We start from the raw sequence: 13,307 nt of genomic DNA, 5'->3' as shown, positions 1-13,307 counted from the left end.
AAAATTTATTGCAAGCCACCTGAGCATCTTCAGACATTTGACCGATAGGTAATACTGCATGCTGTATTATTTGTGGATCATGAATTAAAAGCTTGTGTACCAAAGTGAGCATGTAATACCAACTGTACGTTTCAAGGATTTTTCTGGCTAATTTTACGGCATACTTTCAAAAATTATCCATATCAATTTCAAAACCACTCAAAATCGCTTGTAATATGATATAAAATCGATGTATTATATCTTTATCAATGCCGATTATTTTTGCAGATATTAAATATTTTTAAAAAAAACATCGAGCAGTGTTGCCATTGTTCGAAGTTCCACTTCCGGGCTTCGGCTCGTCAACATTCAAGCCCAATTTAATTTTTTAAACGGTTCTTGTATATTTTTTTTCTTTTTTCGACTGATTTTTTTTCTTCTTTTGAGTGAGCCTGCCATTTCAAGATATCCAGTTTGTAAGACAAATGAAACAAAAACTTAAAACATCGAATTCAACAGTGCACAGAGAATAGGCCAAATTTCAAATTATCTGCAGAAATTTCCTTCTGTAGCACTGCATCTATGTCGTTGAAATCTTTCAATGTACAACCACATAGATAACGACGCATCGCAGATTTTGTGTCGGACAATGAATTTCAAACTTAGTATCAAGCATTGTCAACGTAAAACTATAAGTAACTACTTTCATAGCGTTAATAGAAGTTGTATATCTACTGAAATTCTGTATCTGTTGATTCACATTCTCCATAATTACTTTTGTTAAATGTACTGTTTCTTGGGCACATTCAATCTTTATAGGCCAACGAAACCTTGGAGATAATGGTCTTGGATTTTTTCAAAGTACAGTAGTTCCTTTTGTCAAATAGTCAGTATGCACAAGTTGTAGCGAGACAAAAGACGTAAAAAATACACTGTCATCACTACTACTATTTGGGTCCAGCTTCTACTTATATTCACTGTGCTTCGAACTACCATTACAGCCTCACTTGCCAATTAAAGTTTTGAGTTTTGTCTGTGACATGGTTTCAACAACTTCTATTTGAGACAAAGGAATACGTTCAGTTGTATGGTCCAATAATGCTTGCAGTTCCACTACTGCCTCATTGGTGGTTACTGAAAGACCTGAATCTGGATAACAAAGTAATTTTGATTTTCACAAGTTCTTATATGATTGAATAATTCTTGACTTTTTCTGCAAATGAGCATTACGCAGCTGCTGGTATTTACTTTGTGACAATACGAAATCTATAAATAATGATAATGATTCGTCATTGGAAAAACACACATTAGTAGTTGTGGAGTCTACTGATCTTCTGTATTTCGTAGCTTTCGTAGGACTACCTTGTAAGATATCAGCCACCACTTTTGCAAAATCATTTTGTCCCTCAGACCGCAGTTTAGTTGTTACTGAGTAAAGAAGGATTTTAGTCGATACTGCTACTCATAAATCTGTTGTCTTTCTCCACTTACTTCGCTCACAAGATTCTGAAAAACTGCGTTGCGGCCGGCCACAATCTTTTTTTTCAACTTTAGAAACCTTACTTTTGGTAGTTACAGCGCTTAATTCAACACACTTTTACGGCCAATCACCATTTTTTTCAAAAAACCAGTCCGTCACCTATTACTTGCGTTCCATCTTGTTCTCATTTTAAATATCAAGTCTGCTATTGTTGCTTTGTCTAAATCTGATAATACGACTTCAGAATCTTGGTTTTGGGACACAATTTCTACAACTTTTGCATATATACAATCCAAATTATCTTTTGTAATATCTTTTGTAGATTAAAAAACTTTCAGTATCGTGAAGCCACCTTGAATCGAAGTAATGATACCTAAAAACAAAAAAAAAGTTTCGATGACTACAGAGATAACGTTAATAAAACAAATAATATTACTACGTACATTTGTATAATACAGCTCATATTAAGATATTACGTTTTGCTGTTCATTGGTACACTTTATTAAGTTGGATGTAGTGTTTAGTAAAAAATACACACAAAAATATATTATAAATGATAATTTAGGCCCCATTCACAGTGGGGTGTTTGCTTACCTTACCCTGCTTTACCCTACTTTCGTCCCATGCTTTTTAGATAGGACTAGGCAGTTACGGCAGGGTAAAACAAGCAAACACGCCACTGTGAACGGGGTCTTATGAAGCAAACGCAAATACACGCGCACGAATATTCTCGCAACCACAATATCGATAGAACCAGCTCCGATTGCTAACCAACCTTGCTAAACACTTGTCTTGCTCTTTCTTTTCTACACATATTATACACAAAAATACGTAAGATGTAGTGTTCAAATATACATATTGTTTGTTTACTTTTGATTGACCGACGCAAGACGTATACATAAGCACATTTATTTTATAGACGGGATTATCTCTCTGTGTCGTTAATTACGTACAGTGTACTTTATTCTTGGATACATGCATAAAAACCTAATCGGCCGGTTTCGGCAGCTGAATCTTATTTTATTCAGTAGATAATACTTTTATAACTGACCTGCAACAAAATTCATAACGGAAGTCAGCAGCAGTATATTATTTCCTTCTTTCACAACTCAAATTTTCATTGAAAAAGAAAGAAAAAAAGTGCTCTTACATTCATAAATCTAAAAATTTTCTAATGGATAGTTAGCTTCTATAAAATTTTATACATACATAACTAACCTTTAGAAGCAGATTCCATTTTTTCCGCTTGATTCTCTACAGTACGAATAGTTTTACACGGTCGTCGCGGAGCAGTCACTGTTCACTATATGTTGATCGTAGTATAGCGCTCAGACAAAGGCCACATTCTAACTGAGATTGAGAAAGAGATTTGAGTGAGGGGACGCTACTATTAACGGTTTCTGCTTACTCGAGTATCTATGAAACCAACCCAAGCATCAAAAAACCCTAGCTAGAGACTTTTTTTTTTACTTTTGACCAGCTTTTCGACAATCGGCCGCACTGTGTGTTGGTATCGTTTTCTCTCACCTGTCACCGAATAACAAGAATTACCTCTACCACTATAGTGTAAGCAAAACGCCATGATAGTTCGTGCTATTACCATTGCGGTGGCGGAGGAATCTTTAGGGATCCGATGCACTGCACCGGTGTGAGGTACTCTTGAATATCCGGTTTTACCAACATATCCACCCACAGCTTCTCACAGGGCTGCCAGATTCTCGCAAAATTGGGTGGTTTAGAAAAAAAAAATTGCAGGAGAAAATTTCCATATGCAGTTTACTGTTTTTTAAGCAGTTAAAAAAATTTTTTTTCAAGTACCGCCACTGTAATTAATTAAGAACGTTTGATTTGGTGCAGATTGATATTCTGCAACAATGTGCCTTTACTCTAGACTTTCAGAAACTCGTTAACTTGACCCTTAGAGGCATTTACAAAAAATCTCAGATCTCTATTTTTTGAATCTGTGTAAGCAGTATATTGATATCTCTTACAAGTTGGCTAACACTCAATTGAAAACCACCGTATTTCTTAGATGCAGACCATATGGGGTACTGACTAAACATATTAAGAATAGTTTTCTTCATCTTAACTTCCTTTCCTTTTAAAAATGTTAGTTTATTTAAGGAACATAACAGTCATGTCAACAAACTTCAATTTTCTATATTGAATGTTGAAATATAGGACTGCCATAGATACATACATGTACTCTTCATCAGAGAAGAAAAATGTTTTTGCAGACTAAATAAGTATTTTAACAGAGGTTACTGTCTTGCGTTATCTAAATTTATTTAGCATATGTATGAATACTCAATTGAAAATTTGAAACATTGATTAGAAAATCAGTTTACTCGTATCATAACTGTAAATTCAAACGTACACAAAATAAAATTTCTTTCTAATAATACTAATAGATGTTCACCAATGGAATTCTACAAAGAAAAAATGTTAGCTTTTAATAATTTCGTAAGAGCTGATAGTAACAGCTCTTTTGTTAAGAATTTCACTAGTGTTGTACCACCTGATTTTGCTGTTTTTACTTTCAAACTGGAAGCTAAATTTAATTTTACGCCTTTTCCAGATTCTGAATTTACTATAGGATTTTTAAAATCTTTGAACTGCACTTTGACTCTTAATAAATTGGACAAACATCTGTGTTCAAATGTTAATAAGTCGTGTCTTATTATTTAAAAAAATCAAACAGTTAAAAGTTACAGAAATTCTTATTTTGATAATACAACTTCCAATAATATTAAATTAACAGAAAACTTTTTAAAAGACCACACTGAACTATTAATTACTAAGGCAGACAAACGAGGCGCCAATGTCGTCTTGTACAAGGAGGATTATTTGTGTAAAGTCAATGCCATTTTGTCAGATGTTTCATATTACAAAAAATTAAATGATAATGATAGCAAGAGTCCTTTCCCAATTTATTTTTTAGGTGAGGAATCTTGTCAAAAAATAGAATGATAAGGGCGTTTATAAAGTAGTAGAGATCCCAGAGCCTGATGTTTCGAACCTAAATGGAAGCCAATTATCTTAAACTTATGGCCTAATTAAGGCATATGAGGATAATTTTCTGAATAGCTTAATCGTGTCTTTAATTGGTTACCTCACTTATCAACTAGATAAATGGTTGTCAACACTTTTTAATAAATTTTGAAACGAATCTAAAAATTCTGTAAAAAACTCTCAGAGAGTCAGTTTAGAGTTAAGTCAGAGAAAAAATTAGGAAATCAGTAATCCTAGATAAATGTTTTCTTATTTCCTTTGACATAGTATCACTATATACTAATCTACCTTTTCCTTCACTAGGGGGCTATGACTTTTCACTGATTTTTCAAAATCTCGTTTTCAAATCTACCCGCACTTGATCAGTCTTAGCCAATCACGCGACAAATAAACAGGCTTCATCACGTGACCCATTGTTTTATTAAGATAGGATAAAAAGATGTATTTCGCGAAAAATCAACAATTTCATCAACCTTTTAGGTATAGACAGAACTGAGTTTTTAAATGAAATTGACTTTCTTATCAATTCTAATTATTTCTCTTTCAATGGTAATATATGTATTAACAATTTTGTGGAACTACCATGGGAGGTTGTTGTTTATCTTTATTCTTAGAAATCATACTGGAATCCTTGGAGAATCCAGTACTAAATCGTTCCCAGGATTCTGTCTTGCTACATTTGAGATATGTTCATAATTGCTTATGAATGATAAAAACTAATTAAATAAATCAGATCCTAAACCTTTTTAACAATTTCAATACTTACATACAGTTGACAGTCGAATACAAGGTCAGTAATTCTATTCCTTTTCTAGATATTAATATAACTCATACTCTGAATTTTATTGTTACAATAGATTTATACAAAAAACCTTGGTAGGATACTAAATTTTATTTCACACAACCCACAGTGCCAAAAAATCGACATTGTATTCTCTATGATTGACAAAGCCTTTAAACTCGCAGACTCCTCGTTTAGATCCAAGAATATTGTAGCAGCTCGTAAGACTCTCATTGATAATGAGTATCCTCAATTTTTTATTAACAGATATGTAAAGGCTAAAATCAGTTTCCTTAACAGACAGGAAAAAGTTTTCAGGAAATTCACAGTCAAAATCTTTAAGAATGTTATACAAGAGTGAATTCTCGGTTTCCAAATCGGTCTGGTTCAAATAAAAATGTGTTGCTTGCCGTTCCTTATTTCCGACTTATGGAGACAACTCTCCATAAGGCCCTGTCCAAATACAACATACGGATTGTCTATACGGGTTCAGAGAGTAAAACTCATATTATCAAATTGGGAAAGGATATAAATAAGTTAGACATAAGTGGCATCGTCTATAAGATAGCATGTTGGTGCGGGATGTGTTATATTCGCTAAAGTAAAAGACACCTTCGTGTGCGCTTGCAAGAACACGAAAGTTACATCAAAAACAGGGATGAAAGGTCTGCCCTTTACTGTCACTCTATAAATTGTCCACAGGGCTTTGAACTTGAGGGAGCAGTAACTCTTGATCAAGAGCCTAATAAGTATAAGCACGAATTTTCTGAAATAATTTTTACAACATTAGTTGATAACAATATAAATAGAGAATTGGATACAATAAGACCTAATGAGTCTTGAAAAAAAATTATATTTTAAATAAAAAATAGTATAAAAACTTAATCATAGTTTTCCATAGTTAGTTATCTTATCATAAAAACATGTAAAATTATCATATTCATTATAAACGGTTCATATACAATTCCGCACAGCTTTTCTATATCCTCGATATAATGCCTCATTCAATGCTCATTGTTCTCTGTAATTAATATTTAGTATGTGTTTCGATCTTGACAGGCTTTCACTTTCAACGTGTCAGCGCCTTAATATCACTATTTAGATGTAAAAGATTTTTATGTTTATGACAGTATTGTTTTTTTAAGAACACGACTTCTATTGAACTAAGTAAAATATGTAAATATATGGACTGAATTATAGGCACAACGGGTGTCCATAATGCGTGTTATATTAGCACCTACGTGGTATAATGTTATTGTATTTATGAATATTTGTACATAGAAATTGAGCGTTACTCTTATCAAATTTTCACTAAGTTTTATTTCGTTATAATTGTAGATTTTAATCCTGAAGAGGCTGACAGCAAAATATTGATGAATGTAAATAAATTATAAATAAATAGTCATGCTCTAAGCCACCAAGTTTGCATTTCAGTTTTATAAAAAATTACTTTTTTTACGAATGAAAATTTTTAAAGAATGAAATGCAATAAAAATGTTACATTTCATCCGTGAAATTTTCACTGAATAAACTCATAACAGAAATAAATACAAATTTTGAAAAAATCTTTGCAAAAAGATTGAATAAAAAATCGTTTACTGAGAAACTGTTTCATTACAAAAAGGATTCAATGATCATTTAACAATATACAGAATAGCTTTTACCAAGAAAAAGATTTGTAAAAATTAAAAAAACTATTTCATTCAAAAAATAATTAAGTAATAAATATGATGATTGAATGAACTAATTTAATTAACAAACAGTGAATAAGACATAGCTATACAAAAGAACAGTAAACAAATTCAAAGTAAATTACGAACCACAGTATAAGAATAAGTAAGAGGTCTGTTATGTAGATCGTAAGTGGCAGAGTATGTAGTGTACTCAGCTCATATGCAAAAGATTTTATGAGAATTGGATAAAGAATAAAGAAATACATTGAAGATTGATCAAAATCAGCTTTTCTTGATATTATGCACTTCGGCGGCGCTTTAGAAGGTGGTTTAGTGAAGTGATCTCTTAAATGTGGTGCGGCAGGGTGGGATGAGTTTTTTCAACAATAAAACTTTAACAACAGTGATCCGAAAAGTATGACTTATTACACCCTTGATTATTTAACTTTTAAAGTGCATGAAAAATCTAAAATCTTTTGAAGTGGAACAATAATCCTCATCGTTCAACCTATTAGCAAGCGTTGTACTATCACTCTTCTAGTGCCACGTGCTTTTCTCAATGCAGTTGTATGTACAGTAGTTTCCTTTCTTTTTCATAATGCGTACGTAATTCCTGATTTCGTTCAAATTAAGCTTACTATACTCTTCTTATATTTTGTCAATCCTTATTTATTTATTATTAAAGACTCCTTTTTTTGTTACTTGTTAAATAAAATAGAATATCTTTTTATTTGTTCAAAAACGAACTCCATGGGCAGTGAGTATACTTAGCCATTCTTTACGTGACTTCTATACATGCATCCAACCCCCAATTCTCCCCGTATCCAGACAAAACCTATATAGTCTAAACCGATATCGAACATTTGGTCCTTTGAGCTGGATAGGGGAAGACAGCAATATTGCAGAGCAAGCAGACGATGGCGGACGTGATCAGTGCCAGCGCGTTGGTCGTTTCCATTTTTTAGTGCTAATAAACGAGTTCAACCATACACGGTACTTGAGTACCATATAAGTATACTCGTAGTAGGCTGTTTGCTTGTGAAGAGATTTGTTCTTAGTGCCACTCTACCTTTCTCTATCACCATCTTTTAACCTACATGCTTTTAACAGACATATGTTTTGGTGCCTAGCCAACTAGAAAACATTATGGTCAAATTTATAGTTTATTGATTTTTTCTCAAGCACAGTCTTTTTTTCGAAAACGAAGAATTAATCAATACCTACTTCATTACTCTACCTTCAAGTTGAAGCATCGCTTTGTGATTCGGTGAACATTTCGTAGAATGCCCTTAAAAAATTTTTTCAACGAAGTAGAGCGTTATGTTGTTGTCTTCTTTTAAACCTCACTTTACCTACGGGTTTTCTTGTATGCTTCTACTGCTGTTGGCGAGAAGCAGGTCACTACTACGTTTACTGCACATGCCAGCTACTGTTAGTGGAACACAGGCCACCACTACGTTTGCTGCACTTTCCAGCTGCTGTTAGTGAGATGCAGGCCGCTATTACGTTCACCTGCACAGTCTGCTGCTTGTTGGCTGTTAATGAGTTTTCTGCTATTCGTGACAGTTGCGTTAATTATACATTGCATTATATCACGTCACGATACGTTAGTTTGAATAACAGTTATTATCACTATTTATTTTTCATGTATTCGAGTTAAAAAATTTTTTAAGCAAATTATTCTGTGAGAATTCACGTATTTGGAGTTAATTATTTATTATTTTCACAATTCAACTGTGAAAAGTGGCTGACGTTAGATCAGAGTAATTAATTTAATTAAATAGTTACAAATTTAATTTTTTATCAGTAACAAAACTTGTTTAGTTTTACCTTGTTTTTAACGTTATTATAGTTTTTCTCCCAGATGAGGTTACATGTTGCAATGGAAGCTTTGTATTCGACTCAACTTAGTTCTTACACTAAAATTAAGAATACCTTCCAAAATGTTAGAAGATTAGGGCAAAAAAAAAATGACAAAGGTTCAAGCATTATCTAGGCTTCAACAGTTAAAAGATTTCTTCGGTCGTTTTAAAATAGTTAATATTTCTATTCTTGAAATTAAATATATCTGAGTTGGAAACATGATTATTTTTAGAAAATTTTTGAAAAAAGAGAAGACTATTGCCATTCGAACTTAAATAATTTTAAAGACTACGTGATGTCATTAGGTAATAATACACCTCCTGTCAATGGTTATTATAATCCAGGTATAACCTCTTAAAATTACTCAAATTATAATCCTTCTTTATTGTCAATTGACATTCCTACCTGTTTTGTCAATTTTAAGGCTTGGGAAAATTTTCAATTTGTCTTGAAAGTCTTAGTTCATTAAAAGAAGGGTATTCTAACTATTATTAAATACCAATATTTGCGTACACACGTGCAAGCCTGGTAAAGCATCAGACTTGGTAAAAACGTTTTTCTTTCAGGAGGCAATTTTAACTAAGCTTGGGATACTCTTACCCAATTCTATGATAACCATCGTCGTGTATCAGTTCACATCTAGTTGATGCGTTCAATTAAAACGTCTATCGAAAAAAATGTTGAGCTCCTCCAAGTCTCTGACAGCAATGAAGATACTTTTACTGCTCTTGTAGCAGGCAAATTTTATTTCCACACTAGTAAGGACTGTCAAAACACCTTGAAAACAATACTGATCCTCTTTCTGTAACTCAGCTTCGCAAATTTACTACCACTCGCAATACAAAGTGCCAATCGATTTGCTATGCATCAAAGTTGTGTTATTTAAGCTAATATTAATGTACTAAAATGCATTTCATGCAATCAGAGTGAATATCTGTCTATATATCTGTGAACACTTCAAAACCAAAACTGGAAATGAAAAAATGTTATGATTTAATGAAAAACAAACTTTGAATAAATTGCTTCAGCAGACACAATAAAATCCAATGTAGGTCAAAGTTTACGTGTTGTACCTGTCAAAGAAAATACAATACAATACTTTAAATTCACAGAGACGCCTGGCCCTCTCACTGCTAATAATCCCATGAATTCCAGGTTGGGTCTGGTAGGTTGGTTACTTGTTATCGAACTCATCATGAAGTCTGCAAACAAAACAGTTTGCTAAAAAAGTTGCATATCGTTTTTAACAGTTCCTCCAAGGGTCACGATGGTATATCTTTGAATTTCATTATCCACTTAGGACCAAACTAAATTCTGTTAAACCTTTCAAGGTTATCATTAATTGGCGGTTTTACAGATTTGTTTTTACTGCCAATGTGAAGAAAATGTTCCAAAAAATTGGCATAAATGCCCCAGATCCGTCCTGTGGAGACTTAAACCTACAGATTTAGTCAAACTTACCTACTTACCACGGTCACTTAAGTTTTTGTTAGTTCTTCATTCTTAGCAACTCGTGTTCTGTGACAATAAAGGCTGCTAAGATAATTCAACAAGTGATTTATGTTAAAGCATGTTTTTCTGGTGGATACTCTTATAGAAACTAAAACCGAGACCTATGAGTTAATTCATTTGATTAAATGATGTAAATTTTTACTGTGCTAACAGATATTCAATTATCGAAAGATTTTGTCAGATATTCTAAGAGAGTTCTGAGTAGACTTACCAAGGAATCTGACGGAAAATGTCGATAGTATTTCCATTTTTGGTTTAACCTGGAATTCACTGACAGACAATTTCTAGTCTAAGTTCTCAGTTGTCCCACTACAAAAATGTTGAACTGAAAGAACGTTGGTGACACTGTTAGCCAAAACTTTTGACAGTTAGGATGGTTATTGTTGACAAAGTTATTTTCTAGTCGACTGAACTACTACATGTTTCGTGGGATTACCCATTACCTGAATTAATGGTTAATACGTGAACCAACTGATTAAATGGATTGCCTTAATTAAACCGAATCAAAATTCCTAGATGGAACCTTTTTTGGCTTAAAAATAATTCTTTTGAAATACGCAGTCATTGAGATGCGTCCAAATTAACCCACATAGTCGTTATCTAAATGAGAGCAGTTGTCAAAAATTAGTGTTTCTTTACAAATAGCCAAAACTAAGGTAGCCCCGATAAAAACCTCGAGCATTCCATACTTGAAACTCAGTGCGGCTCACTTATTACTTGTCACGGGTAAGTAACCTGAAAGGGCTAAATAGTAACTTTTGTTTGTACGGTAACTAAGGCTATGCATCTCGAGATGGTAGAAGACTGTACGATAAAATCCTTTTTTGTTTCCGGTTGCAGACATTGCACTGACCTTCATAGTGACAGAGCGCCAAATTTCGTCGGAGCTGCTCCTGAACATAAATCACGTTCCTGTTGGTACAAGGTTCTGTATCTTTTGTCGATTCCGTAAGTATACTAGCTGCGCAAGGGCATATTAATCCACTAAAAACGCTCAACTTAAGAGACCATTAAGAGTCAGCAGTTAACTTCACCAAATGCCATCGAAAAACTGTGATTGGTGAGCATGTGTTTCCTAGAGTTTTCGATTCTCTTATGTTGCATCGAATCTTGTCGTAATTCTAGAACTTTAATACCCATCACGGACGACTTTGACAATTTTAATCCGATTTTTCCAGCACACTTTCTGAACCTCAGATCTTCGTACTGTGTTATTGAGACTGGATTAAGCTAAAAAGAATTACACCTTTGCATGAAAGGAAGTTACTTTACAACCCCTCCAAGCATCCAAGAAAAGGTGGCTAGCTGAGTACCTTGACGCTTCGCAAGTGAGGGGCCATCCATAAACTACGTAACGCTGTTTTTGGCCTTTTTTGACTCCCCCCCCCCGTAAGTTACCGTAAAGTTTTGCCTGACCTCCCCCCCCCCCTCACCCAGTGAATGTAACGTAACTTTTTCTCTTAAAAAAAATTTTTTTTTTTTAATAAAAATAAAAATTGAGTTATTAATTAAATTTATTATTAAATAAAACTTCAATTTTAACTGTAGATCACATGCACTTTCAAGAGGTGCTGCTAACCACTCGTGTATATCACTGATTACAGGAAAGGAATCTATATCATCTGTAGAATCATTATTTGTAAGATCAGAAAATTTTATTTCTACGTCTTTTTCTTCGAGCCACTCTATTATTGACTCAAAAATATCAAGTTCACAAAGTAATTCTGTTGCTTCACTTGTTGCTAAAATTTTTTTCGCACGTATTTTTTAATTATTAACTTTTCCATGAATTTCTTTGGTGTGCAATTTTTTTTGTTTTTTTCAAGCAAAATATAATCCACATTGAACACATGTCCTACCTAATATTTAAAAAAAAATCGTGTGATTTAGTGCTGAAAAATTATAATTACACTTGAGAATAATTATAACTTGCCTTTAATGTCATCAAAAACTAAAGGGCAGTAATAATCATATGGTACAGGAACACCAGTTGTCATCGAGGGTTTTAAACCAATACTTAGTCTGACAAACAAATCAGGGAAGCTATCTTTTTCTTTTGTATCGTCCGGGGTTAGGATTTCAAATCGTCCGATACGATTTCTGCGCAATGGAAATGGAGGAGGCAGAAAACCGTTAGTCACAGGAAGAACATCCCTTAAACTACTTCTCCACTCGCCGCAGCAATCTTTTTCATCACATTTGACGATCTCTAATCAGCAAAAAATGATTAATATAACGGATGTGTGAAAATATTAACTTTACTTTTATGCAAAATTTACAAATAGACTTTTTTATCGAAAATAACTATTGTATTTAATTATTTACAGAAAAATATAAAAAAATTAACATTAAAAGTCTCGTTGATACCTGAAAAAAAGATTGACTTTCTTTTACGTGCAAGCCATACCATTCAGGTGATACGTTGCTCACGTCTTTGGCAATGCATTCCGAATCCGCAAATTCTGCGGTCACTGAATAGCCATTAATGACTAGGTCACTCCATACGATTGCAAGCGTTTGAGCTGCAAATTCAAAATTTTTTTTTCGAGTTCCTTATCAATCGTTTTGGCAGAATTGTCCAGATAAAATCCGTATTTATCATAAGGTCATATTAAGTCAGCTAACTCAAAACTTAAGGGTGCCATACGCCGCTCAACGCGATTATATGCACTTCGACCTGGTGCGTTAGTTATTATAGAAATGGCATCTAAATTACACGTCTTAAAATGGTTAATCGCATGACTAATCACTTTGGCATAGCGTGGATTTTCGTCTAGTCCACCATCAGACATCAAAACCACGATAGGTTTTACATGTTTATCAGTATCTCAAATTAAATAATTCATTATGTAAATTAAATTGTAAAACTAAACTAGAGTGATAAATTTTACGTGTAAATAATTATTTTCTTACAAAGTATTTTATTAAAAGATTCCAAGTTTAATCAATCTTCTAAAATCATAAGCGTGAGTTGCTGCTGTACTTGTCGAGTGCACAACACTGCGGA

General features: G+C 33.4%; 1 protein-coding gene and 1 pseudogene across 2 annotated transcripts in view; both read right to left on the bottom strand.

Moving 5' to 3' along the window:
• Positions 1-13,307, bottom strand: part of Rpn2 (Regulatory particle non-ATPase 2) — a 492,767-nt gene that overhangs the window by 132,092 nt on the left and 347,368 nt on the right. The window lies entirely within an intron of this gene.
• LOC149374656 (uncharacterized) lies at positions 11,318-13,092 on the bottom strand (annotated as a pseudogene).

The sequence above is a fragment of the Copidosoma floridanum genome, unplaced genomic scaffold (assembly GCF_036245765.1).
Source record: "Copidosoma floridanum isolate Cflo_tuat_1 unplaced genomic scaffold, Cflo_Japanese_pri ptg000016l, whole genome shotgun sequence".
Taxonomy (NCBI): Eukaryota; Metazoa; Arthropoda; class Insecta; order Hymenoptera; family Encyrtidae; genus Copidosoma; species Copidosoma floridanum.
Note: the sequence above shows the minus strand (reverse complement) of the source record. Positions and strands in the feature narration are given on the sequence as shown.